Genomic DNA, 13,005 nt, shown 5'->3' with positions numbered 1-13,005 from the left:
GGTGTTATTTGTGGGGTGTTTGTACTGCCCTGGCATTTGAGGGTCTCCGCAATCATTACATGTATGCCCAGCATTAGGAGTTTCTGCTATTCTCCTTATATTGAGCATACAGGTAATGAGATTTTTCTTTTCCGTTCAGCCTCTGGGCTGAAAGAAAAAAATGAACGGCACAGATTTCTTCATTCGCATCGATCAATGTGGATGAAAAAATCTCTGCCAAAAAAAGAAAAAGGAGGGGAAAGGCGTCTGCCAGGACATAGGAGCTCCGCCCAACATCCATACCCACTTCAGCTCGTATGCCCTGGCAAACCAGATTTCTCCATTCACATCAATCGATGTGGATGAATAAATCATTGCCGGGATTTTTTTTTTTATATATACAAAGTGTTTGCCAAAGTATATGAACACCGCCACCTCCTCAGCTCATATGCCTCGGCAAACATATCTTTTACTGCAGAGGAGAAATCTCGTCTTGCAGCGCCGCATACACCGACTTGCGTGTAATCTGACAGCAGCGCAATGCTTCTGTCCGAATGCACATCAGTGCTGCAGCTAGTCGATCGGTTGGTCCACCTGAAAGGTAAAAAAAACAAAACAAAAAAGAAAAAACCAGGCCGCAAAGCAATAACTTTATTAACTTTAGAACAGAACATATTAACTTTTTTTAACTTTTTTAACTTTTTTACTTACCGGTAATTTTTTTTTTGTTTAGTTTTTTTTACCTTTATAGAACAAACCTCTCCTTCCCCATGGGACAATGTGCAAAGCGCAAATCGCCCAAAGATGTGGCGAAGCACGTTATGCACTTTATCCCAGGTGAAAGGAGAGGTTTGCAGCAGCTGAGAGTTAAAGGGCCCTAATAGCCCTGTGTGCCTGTCCTGTGAGATGCAATCCCTATGCTAGGTGTACCTGTGTGTGGTACTTCCGGAAACACTCACCAAAGCATAGGGCAGGGTGGTCAGGACAGTCAGGACAGAAATAGCGGGTGTCACGCCTTATTCCACTCCTGCTACAGACACGACATCTTTTTCGGGGTGACGGTTGGGTTGAGGTACCAGGAACGACACTGGGGAAATGTCGCTCGTGTAGACGGCTAACTACACTGGTGGATGGGGCCACGGAACCTCCTGGGTAAAGGAGGTTCTCGATGATCTCTTCCTGGAATTTGAGGAAAGATCGTGTTCTCCCAGCCTTACTGTAGAGAACAAAACTATTGTACAGCGCCAATTGAATTAAATATACAGACACCTTCTTATACCAGCGTCTGGTTCTGCGGGAAACTAAATACGGAGACAACATCTGGTCATTGAAGTCCACCCCTCCCATGAGCGCATTATAGTCGTTGACACAGAGGGGCTTTTCAATGACACGGGTTGCTCGCTCAATTTGGATTGTCGTGTCTGCGTGAATGGAGGAGAGCATGTAAACGTCACGCTTGTCTCTCCATTTCACCGCGAGCAGTTCTTCGTTACACAAGGCAGCCCTCTCCCCCCTTGCAAGACGGGTGGTTACAAGCCGTTGGGGGAAGCACACGCGACTAGTTCGCGCGGTGCCACAGGCGCAAATCCGTTCTAGAAACAAATGCCTAAAGAGGGCCACACTTGTGTAAAAATTGTCCACATAAAGATGGTACCCCTTGCCGAATAAGGGTGACACCAAGTCCCAGACTGTCTTCCCACTGCTCCCCAGGTAGTCAGGGCAACCGACCGGCTCCAGGGTCTGATCTTTTCCCTCATAGATCCGAAATTTGTGGGTATAGCCTGTGGCCCTTTCACAGAGCTTATACAATTTGACCCCATACCGGGCACGCTTGCTTGGGATGTACTGTTTGAAGCCAAGGCGCCCGGTAAAATGTATTAGGGACTCGTCTACGCAGATGTTTTGCTCGGGGGTATACAAATCTGCAAATTTCTGGTTGAAATGGTCTATGAGGGGCCGAATTTTGTGGAGCCGGTCAAAAGCTGGGTGGCCTCTGGGACGGGAGGTGGTGTTGTCGCTAAAATGCAGGAAACGGAGGATGGCCTCAAATCGTGCCCTGGACATAGCAGCAGAGAACATGGGCATGTGATGAATCGGGTGCGTTGACCAATATGACCGCAATTCATGCTTTTTTGTCAGGCCCATGTTGAGGAGAAGGCCCAAAAAAATTTTAAGTTCGGAAACTTGGACTGGTTTCCACCGGAAAGGCTGGGCATAAAAGCTTCCCGGGTTGGCGGATATAAATTGTGTGGCATACTGGTTGGTCTCTGCCACGACTAAGTCCAAGAGCTCCGCAGTCAAGAACAGCTCAAAAAATCCCAGGGCCGAACCGATTTGAGCCGTCTCAACCCGAACTCCAGACTGGGCGGTGAAAGGGGGAACTACAGGTGCGGCTGAAGTTGGTGACTGCCAATCAGGGTTTGCCAGCACCTCAGGGATTCTAGGGGCTCTACGGGCCTGTCTGTGCGGTGGCTGCGACGGGGTAACTAGTGCACGTGCCACCGTACCAGCTTCAACTGCCCTTCTGGTGCTCGCCACGTCACCATGTTGTACGGCAGTGCTGGTACTAGGTCCAGGGAGGGCTGCGCTGCTGGTGTATGCCTCACCACGTGATCCGGCAGCGACAGCCCCACTCTGCTGCTCTTGAAGCGGATCCTGCATAACCTGTGGTCTAGCGACACGGGGCCGGGTACGCCTGGTGCTGCCAGGGACCTCCACCTCCTCGTCCGAACTTTGGGTCAGAGAGCCACTGCTTTCCACAGGTTCATATTCTGACCCGCTAGATTCATCAGATGAGGGTTCCCACTCCTCATCCGACTGGGTCAGAATCCTGTAGGCCTCTTCAGAAGAATACCCCCTGTTTGACATTTTGGACTACTAAATTTAGGGGTATTCCCTGAGACTACCCAAGAAAAAAAGCAAGCCTGTCTTACAAAGGGGAGGCTAGCGAAGTACCGGAGGCAGCTGCGGTTGATAAAAAATATCAAAACTGATTTTTTTATCGCCGCAGTGCGTGTAAAATGAATGTGCAGTGATCAAAAAATATATATTTTTTGTCACTGCGGTGGGGCGAGCGTGGGTGAACGCACGTGTGGGCGACCGATCAGGCCTGATCGGGCAAACACTGCGTTTTGGGTGGAGGGCGAACTAAAGTGACACTAATACTATTATAGATCTGACCGTGATCAGTTTTGATCACTTACAGATACTATAAAAGTACAAATGCTGATTAGCGATACGCTATTCAGCGAATAAAAGTGACTGCGGTGCGGTGGGCTGGGCGCTAACTGACGCTAACTACCTAACCAAGGGGCCTAAACTATCCCTAAAACCTAACAGCCAATACTAGTGAAAAAAAAAAAGTGACAGTTTACACTGATCACTTTTTTTCCTTTCACTGGTGATTGACAGGGGCGATCAAAGGGGTGATCAAAGGGTTAATTGGGGTGCAGGGGGGTGATCAGGGGCTACAGTGAAGTGTTTGGTGTACTTACAGTTCAGTCTGCTTCTCTGCTGGATCCAACCGACGAAAAGGACCAGCAGAGGAGCAGAGAAGCCATATAACAGATCATATTTACTAATATGATCTGTTATATGACTTTTGATTGGGTTTTTTAAAAATCGCCAGCCTGCCAGCCAATGATCGTTGCTGGCAGGCTGGTGACGAACTTCTTCTTTTAATTTTTGCCGGCCCGCGATGCGCATGCGCGGGCCGGCTTGGAGCGAAATCTCGCGTCTCGCGAGATGACGCGTATATGCGTGATTGTGCGCAGCGCTGCCACCTCCGGAACGCGAATCTGCGTACAACGGTCCGGAAGTGGTTAAAACATCAGGTATGATGTTGTATCGATCAGGTAGTGTAAGGGTTACGCCCGCTTCACAGTGACAGACCAAACTCCCCATTTAACGCACCGCAAACAACCGCAAACTCCCCATTTGCACAGGGTTGGATACCAAGCTAGCCATGTCCCGTTCCTTGTCCTCACTGATGTCATTGAAGGTCTCTTCCTCCACCCAGCCACGTACAACACCAAGGGTCCCCGAAAGGTGACAACAAGCCCCCTGGGACGCCTGCTGTGGTTGGTCTTCCACCTCCTCAAAGCCACCTTCCTCCTCTGACTCCTCTCCTTCAGACTCCTCTCTCTGCATTGCCTCTCTCTGCATTATTATAAGGTGTGTTAAGTAGTACTATTCCTATCAGTTTAATCCCTGTTGCGTCCCCTATCAGGGGACGTGTATATGGAATAGATTTTAGGAACCGGGAGATGGAAAAAGATGCTTGGTCGGTCCTCCTACGTCCAATTTGGGGCACTGCGCGTGCAATCTACTGTGCCACCAGATAGGAGCGGTGTGTTAAGTAGTACTTTTCCTATCAGTTTAATCCCTGTTACGTCCACTAGTATTATTATTATTATTTTTATAAGGTGTGTTAAGTAGAACTATTCCGTTCAGTTTAATCCCTGTTACGTCTCCTATCAGGGGACGTGTATGGAATAGATTTTAGACAACTGCAAAGAGTTGTCAATATAGTTGACACACTCATGACTTTTTACCCGTAAGCCATAAGATTTTAGTGTTAAAATGTCCTCAAATCCACCAGGGGGATCCGGATCATATGATACGGTATCTCCTTGTGTGGAGAAGTGAGCCTTCAATCACAAAGAGCGATGCAGGTCTATGTCCAAGCCGAAAGAAGCGTTGCAGGTCCAAGAAGCGTTGCAGGTCCATGTCTAAGCGGAAAGTGTCCAAGGTTGCAGTGGGGCTGAAGGACAGTCCCTTCTGCAAACACCTGCATCTGTAAAGGATTTAAGTTCTTAGAAGATAAATTGAGAACTAAAGTGTCTGATGTGCTGGCCGTATCTGGGACCGGGTCAGTCGTGGTGCATCTGCTCCCCCCATGATGGCGTCGGCCTGCTCTCCTGGTGTTGGCTTTTTTTGGCGTCGTCGTCTTCCTAAAAAAGGTATCTGTTGGCCAGTAGTGGAGTCGCTGCCAGAGCTAGAGGATGTATGGTCTGCCCGGCGACCAGGACGGCGGATGGTCTGTGTAGCTGTACCGGATCTGCAACGCTTCTTTCGCTCTTTGCGATTGAAGGCTCACTTCTCCACACAAGGAGATACCGTATCATATGATCCGGATCCCCCTGGTGGATTTGAGAACATTTTAACACTAAAATCTTATGGCTTACAGGTAAAAAGTCAGTATATGCCCCTCAAAACTGCACACCCTATAGAAACGTACATTGAGCTAGTCCAGAAAGGCATTAGTACCTTGCTTACACAGTTTAAGGGAGGACAATACTATTTACATCAAAATCTTACAGCATTAGAGAGTCAGACTATCAATCACCTACTTGATGACAGATCACTTATTTTCAAACCCGCGGACAAAGAGGGCGCCCTTGTAGTACTAGATAAGGAGTATTACTTGCCACGCGATCCAGTATATGACATTAAAAGAGAACTGCAAATCCTGATACAGAACAGTTTAGAACAAAAAATTATAGACCAGAAAATGGCAGAATTTCTAATAAAACAGCATCCCATTACACCGGTGTTTAACACCTTGCCTAAAGTGCACAAATCGATGGAATGTCCCCCAGGTAGACCTATAGTGGCAGCATCAGATTCCATACTCTCTCCCCCAGCAATGTTACTAGACAAGGTATTGACCCCTCTTACACAAAGAACCCCCTCGTACCTTAAGGACACACAGCATGTAGAGAAGAGCTTAGCCAGGTACATGTAGGTGAAGAATGCCTACTGGTCACATATGATGTATCCAGTTTATACACATCTATAACCCATGCAAAGGGGATAGCGGCAGTTAAATCACTACTAGACAACAGTCATTACAATACCGAGCAGAAAAATGTCTTCACCTCATTGCTTACCATTGTACTAGAAAAAAACGACTTCTTATTTCAGGACACATACTACCAACAATGCTGCGGGACCGCGATGGGATCTAACGCCGCACCGCCGTTTGCAAATACGTATATGTCACAGCTGGAGAATGATTATATATATCCAAATCCCATTTTTCATCAAAATTGCAAATTTTGGAAAAGATTTATAGATGACATATTTTGCATATGGCGGGGCGGCGTGGAAACCTTACAGGAATTCACTGTCTACATCAATAATATTTGGCCTGAACTAAAATTCACACTCCACTGGGATCCTCACAGAATATCTTTCTTGGACACTTGGGTTATAAAGGGGACTGACGGCAAGTGTATAACAGACCTCTACACCAAAGAGACTGACCGTAATAGTTTACTCAATTATGATAGTAACCATCCCCCTGCAGTAAAAAAATCCTTACCCTACTCCCAGTACAAAAGACTCCACAGAATTGTCAGTGATCCCACAACTCGTGACACACGATTGAGTGAGATGACTGACAAATTCAAACAAAGAGGATATCCCAGTTCTGTTTTATTACAATAAAGGGCCAAAATCAACAGTACTGATGCAACACCAAAAAAATCCAACCCAAAAGAATTCCATTTGTGGTCAAATATCATCCGTGGATTAATCGCATCAGATCTGTCATGTATAAACATTGGAATATAGTTAAATCCTCTTACTCCACTGTTGCAGAACTCCAGAACCCTCCCATGATCTGCTACAAAAGGGCAAGAAACATCAGGGACATGGTGATTAGGGCCGACATAGGCAGCAATAAACTAAACATTAGACAAAGGACACTTGCCACTGTCAGAAAGGGCACCTTCCCTTGTCTCAATTGCGTCCACTGCTCAAGTGTCATTAAAGGGGCATGTATCTCACATCCCCACACAGGTGAGAAGATCCCAGTGAGGGGACACTTCACATGTGACAGCTCCTTTGTTGTCTACCTGCTGAAGTGCCCCTGTGTTCTGTGTTATGTGGGTGAGACCAGCATGTGCATGAAGGAACGCTTTGGTAAACACAAATCTACCATACGCAATGAGAATTTATTACTCCCCATTCTTCAACACTTTCACCAGCAGCGACACAATGCCCCACTAGGCAGGGTGGGAACCGTATAGAAATGTTACTCAGACGCGAGGCTTTTTGGATCCATCGGCTACAGACAATGGCTCCTAAAGGGTTAAACGGGGACTATGCGGCTGTGATCGGAACAAGGTGCCTGCTCAAATCATTGAGCAGGCACCTTGGCTAAATGCGCGGGGGGGTCCCGTGACCCCCCCATGTCCACGATCGCAACAAGCCGCAGGTCAATTCAGACCTGCGGTTTGTTGCGATTTCTGCAGTTTCTGATCCCCGCGGTCCCTGACCGCGGCGATCAGAAACTTTAGTGTGGCGAAAATATATATTTATCACCCCCCCTGCACCTCTGAAAGATTTTAGCCCGGTGGGAGGTGCATGGGGGTGTTGCGGGCGGTGCGGGAGGCGGGCGGTGCGGCAGGCGGGATCGCGATCCCCCGCCCGCCTCCCAATGAATAATCGTTGGTGTACAGTGGGTATACCAGGGTGCCAGCAGATTGCTGGCACCCTGGTATAAACGGCTGACATCGGTGATGCGATGTCAGCCATTTAACCCTTTCCATACAGCGTTCCGTACGGACCGATGTATGGAAAAAGTTAAAAGTAAGAGGGAGCTCCCTCCCTCTCCGATCGGGGGGCTGCTGTGCCTTTGCAGCCCCCCGATGGGAGAGGGAGAGAGCTCCCAGACAGCCCCCCGCCAGCCCCATCCTCACCCTTCCCCGTCTGAGAAGTTGTGGCAGACGGGGAAGGTTCCCGTGGCAACAGGACGCCGTCTCAGGCGTCCTGCTGTCCATGGTGCTGAACAGATCTGTGCTGAAAGCATAGATCTGTTTAGTGTAAGTAAAATACAGTGCAGTACCCTATATATTGTACTGTACTGTATTATACAGACATCAGACCCACTGGATCTTCAAGAACCAAGTGGGTCTGGGTAAAAAAAAAAAGTAAAAAAAAGTGAAAAAAAAGTAAAAATCAAAAAACACATTTATCACTGATTAAAAAAAATAAAAATAAAATTCCCTACACATGTTTGGTATCGCCGCGTCCGTAACGACCTGATCTATAAAACGGTCATGTTACTTTACCCGAACGGTGAACGCCATAAAAATAAAAAATCAAAAACTATGATAAAATTGAAATTTGGCCCACCTTACTTCCCAAAAAAAGGTAATAAAAGTGATCAAAAAAGTCTCATGTATGCCAAAATTGTAACAATCAAACCATAATCTCATCCTGCAAAAAATGAGACCCTACTTAAGATAATCGCCCAAAAACTGAAAAAACTATGGCTCTTAGTCTATGGAAACACTAAAACATCATTTTTTTTGTTTCAAAAATGAAATCATTGTGTAAAACTTACATAAATAAAAAAAAAGTATACATATTAGGTATCGCTGCGTCCGTATCGACCGACTCTATAAAAATATCACATGACCTAACCCCTCAGGTGACCACCGTAAAAAAATAAAAATAAAAACGGTGTAAAAAAAGCCATTTTTTGTCATCTTACATCACAAAAAGTGTAATAGCAAGCAATCAAAAAGTCATATGCACCCCAAAATAGTGCAAATCAAACCGTCATCTCATCCCGCAAAAAATGAGACCCTACTTAAGATAATCGTCCAAAAACTGAAAAAACTATGGCTCTTAGACTATGGAGACACTAAAACTTTTTTTGGTTTTAAAAATGAAATCATTGGGTAAAACTTACATAAATTAAAAAAATTGAATACATATTAGGTATCGCCGCGTCCGTGACAACCTGCTCTATGAAATTACCACATGATCTAACCTGTCAGATGAATGTTGTAAATAACAAAAAAAAAAAACGGTGCCAAAAAAGCTATTTCTTGTTACCTTGCCGCACAAAAAGTGTAATATAGAGCAACCAAAAATCATATGTACCCTGAACTAGTACCAACAAAACTGCCACCCTATCCCGTAGTTTCTAAAATGGGGTCACTTTTCTGGAGTTTCTACTCTAGGGGTGCATCAGGGGGGCTTCAAATGGGACATGGTGTCAAAAAACCAGTCCAGCAAAATCTGCCTTCCAAAAACCGTATGGCATTCCTTTCCTTCTGCGCCCTGCCGTGTGCCCGTACAGCAGTTTACAACCACATATGGGGTGTTTCTGTAAACTACATAATCAGGGCCATAAATAATGAGTTTTGTTTGGCTGTTAACCCTTGCTTTGTAACTGGAAAAAAAATATTAAAATGGAAAATCTGCCAAAAAAGTGAAATTTTGAAATTGTATCTCTATTTTCCATTAAATCTTGTGCAACACTTAAAGGGTTAACAACGTTTGTAAAATAAGTTTTGAATACCTTGAGGGGTGTAGTTTCTTAGATGGGGTCACTTTTAGGGAGTTTCTACTCTAGGGGTGCATCAGGGGACTTCAAATGGGACATGGTGTCAAAAAAACAGTCCAGCAAAATCTGCCTTCCAAAAACCAAACGGCGCACCTTTCACTCTGCGCGCTGCTGTGTGGCCGTACAGTAGTTTACGGCCACATATTGGGTGTTTCTGTAAACGGCAGAGTCAGGGCAATAAATATACAGTCTTGTTTGGCTGTTAACCCTTGCTTTGTTAGTGGAAAAAATTGGTTAAAATGGAAAATTAGGCAAAAAAATGAAATTCTCAAATTTTATCCCCATTTGCCAATAACTCTTGTGCAACACCTAAAGGGTTAACAAAGTTTGTCAAATCCGTTTTGAATACCTTGAGGGGTGTAGTTTATAGAATGGGGTCATTTTTGGGTGGTTTCTATTATGTAAGCCTCGCAAAGTGACTTCAGAGCTGTAGTGGTCCCTAAAAATTGGGTTTTTGTAAATTTCTGAAAAATTTCAAGATTTGCTTCTAAACTTCTAAGCCTTGTAACATCCCCAAAAAATAAAATATCATTCCCAAAATAATTCAAACATGAAGTAGACATATGGGGAATGGTAAGTCATCACAATTTTTGGGGGTATTACTATGTATTACAGAAGTAGAGAAAATGAAACTTTGATATTTGCTAATTTTTCCAAATTTTTTGTAAATTAGGTATTTTTTTATGCAAAAAAAAAATAATATTTTGGACTTCATTTTACCAGTGTCATGAAGTACAATATGTGACGAAAAAACAATCTCAGAATGGCCTGGATAAGTCAAAGCGTTTTAAAGTTATCACCACTTAAAGTGACACTGGTCAGATTTGCAAAAAATGGCATGGTCCTTAAGGTGAAATAAGGCTGTGTCCTTAAGGGGTTAACAGCTTCTTATAAGATTTTTTATAAGACCGCTTAGTCCTCTTTTTTGCCTCTCTCTCTGTTGGTTGCACACTGTTGCAATATATACCGTAGCAATTAATGAATGTTGCTATTAGGATATGTTCATATGCACAATGTGTCACTTACTTGCAACAATGTTTCTCTTCACAGTGCAACTGAAATTTACTTTCCAGGGTGTGACCTCTGTGAAGACTCAACAGGAGGCGTTCACTCACATTGTTGTTTATGTGTCTCCCCGGCAACGTGATGTCATCATCACATGACCAGGGGCGGGTTATTTAAACCTGTTTTGTTTGTATGTTCTTCCACTCATACTGCTGCTCACTTCTTGTTTGAAAAAGGCACCTGTGCGTGCCGAAACGCCTACACGTACTGACTGACGGGTCTGCCCCCTTCAACTTCTAGGTCTCCAAATTGGGCACCTGGCCTGAGCTTGCCCTTTACGCCTTGGAGGTCCTGGCCTGCCCTGCAGCCAGTGTATTTTCTGAATGTTTGTTTAGCACGGCAGGAGGGGGTTTTCAAAGAGAAGCGCAGCCGCCTGTCCACAGCCAATGTGGACAAGCTCGCATTCATTAAAATGAATCAGGCAGGGATCCCACAGGACTTGTACGTTCCTTGTGCAGAATAGACATGTATACCGGCCTCACCCAGCCATTGTTGTACTCCAGCGCACTTTCTCTTTGTTTTGTTTTTTTAGATTTCCCAATGTTTTAGGGTCTACCCAAATTTGAACAAAAAATAAAAAAATTAAATAAAATAAAAAACAAAAAACAGTGTTGGCTACCTCCTCCTCCTCCATCGCCGCTTCCACCTACACCACCACATCCACCGCCTCCTCAACCTCCTACTCCATATGGACCTTCTTCAAGATTATTATTTTTTATTTTTACGTATTTTATGTTATTTTAAGTCATTTCCCTATCCACGTTTGTTTGCAGAGCACTTGCAATGCTCTTAACCACATTTTGCTGCCTTTTGAAACCCTATAGCCCTTTCCATGACTTCTTTAGAGCCATTTTAGTGCTTTAAAGTTCAGGCCCCATTTACATCAATGGGGTTCGGGTTCGGGGTCAAGTTTGGGTCAAGTTCGGGTCCTGAACTCAAACTTTTTTGCAAAGTTCGCCCGAACCATCGAACCCGAACATCCAGGTGTCCGCTCCACTCTACCCTCAAGCAAGAAGCAGTGAGTACTGATGAAAAAAAAAAAAAATTGAATATTTTCGAATACGAATATATAGGACTATATTTTAGATTTTCGCAAATTCTCGAAGTGCCAATATTCGCGTTAAAAATTTGTGAATAGAATATTTGCGCTCAACACTATCTGTAATATGAAAGTACACCATTTTTAAAAAGTATACGTTATAAGAGAGTATAGAATTTACTGTATGAGAGTATACAGGGCATTAGAGTCTATAATATACATGTGTATAAAATGTTATAGGCTATACCATGTAAGAGGGATTAGAATGTACTGTGTGAGAGTATATAGTGTATGAGACGTGTACATAATGTGTGATACAACACCATTAAAGGGAGTATATAATGTAGTACACTGGGTATTCTGAGCCACTGAGCACCTGTAGCCTACTGAGTATTTAAGGTTTTCGTATGTTTTTTTTTTGCTTTTTTTCAATTCTTTCAAAATTATGTTTCTTAAATAAGTGTTTGTTTTATAGACATCAATGAGAGTGAACATGAAGAAAGCAGAAATCAATTTGAGAATTGATTTTTTTAGCTTCTCCAGTCAATTTGTGTAGTCCACCGGACAAAGTTCTCTATTTTCTAATGCGCTGCCAAACACTCTCATCTTGGACAAAAACAGTTCCCTAATGATACCGGCATTGAGCAACATGTTCTGAAAAGCCAAAAGTATTGGTGTGATATTGACAGGAAATAAACCTCACTGCCGAGGACCAAGCACAGAGGATAAGGATCTTCTATATTTGAGGATATAATTGGTGTGATGTATGACATGCAGAGCTAAGCCTAGTGATTTTTTATGGATATGATTTCCTTTACTTAAAAAAAAAAACGACAATTTAACAATGTCCTGCACTCTGCATCTAGTAAACGTATTAAGAGCAATATATCAACACTTCCAGAGCTCCCTGAATTAATGGATACTAAAGAAGACAAGAAAAATTATTCACCAATGTTCATAAACTCAATCCTGTGTGTTGTCTAATCCCATAGTCATGCAACTGATAGAGATGTGAATATAATTCTTGATTAAGTAAGATGGCTCTCATATCCTCCAGCTCTCAACTTATGCCTTAGTCACTTAAGTTCCAAGAGGACCCTCTTCCCTGATGTTTCATATATGCCATATGCTGTACTGCTGTTAGAGTGAAGCCATTACAATATGGTGGTTGGACTTAGATGTTTACATAGTTTGCATACCAGAGTTAGTAAAACAATGCACAATGAGAAGATGCCAAGTGTTATCTCTTCATATTGTCATATTCTAGCCAATGTAACAATGCCACATACCTCAGGGGAAAAGCCCCTCTGATGTATTTTTTAAACTGCTGTACTTCCTGTAATAAATGAGAATTTGCTTTGACCCCAGTGTGTGTGTCACAGTTATTTTCTTCCATGCACGTAAAACCCTTGGGTTACTAATAGTTTGGAGCAGTAGAGCAAACATAATCAGCCCTGATTGAGGGCATCTTCAACACAACCTCTGATCCTTTTGTTGTCCTACACATCGTAGATGAAATGGTGATACTCCTGGCACCCAAAAACACTTGATATAAAAT

The sequence above is a fragment of the Bufo bufo genome, chromosome 8 (genome assembly GCF_905171765.1).
Source record: "Bufo bufo chromosome 8, aBufBuf1.1, whole genome shotgun sequence".
In the NCBI taxonomy this organism is placed as follows: Eukaryota; Metazoa; Chordata; class Amphibia; order Anura; family Bufonidae; genus Bufo; species Bufo bufo.
The sequence above is the reverse complement of the archived record's forward strand: the minus strand, read 5'-3'. Positions refer to the sequence as shown.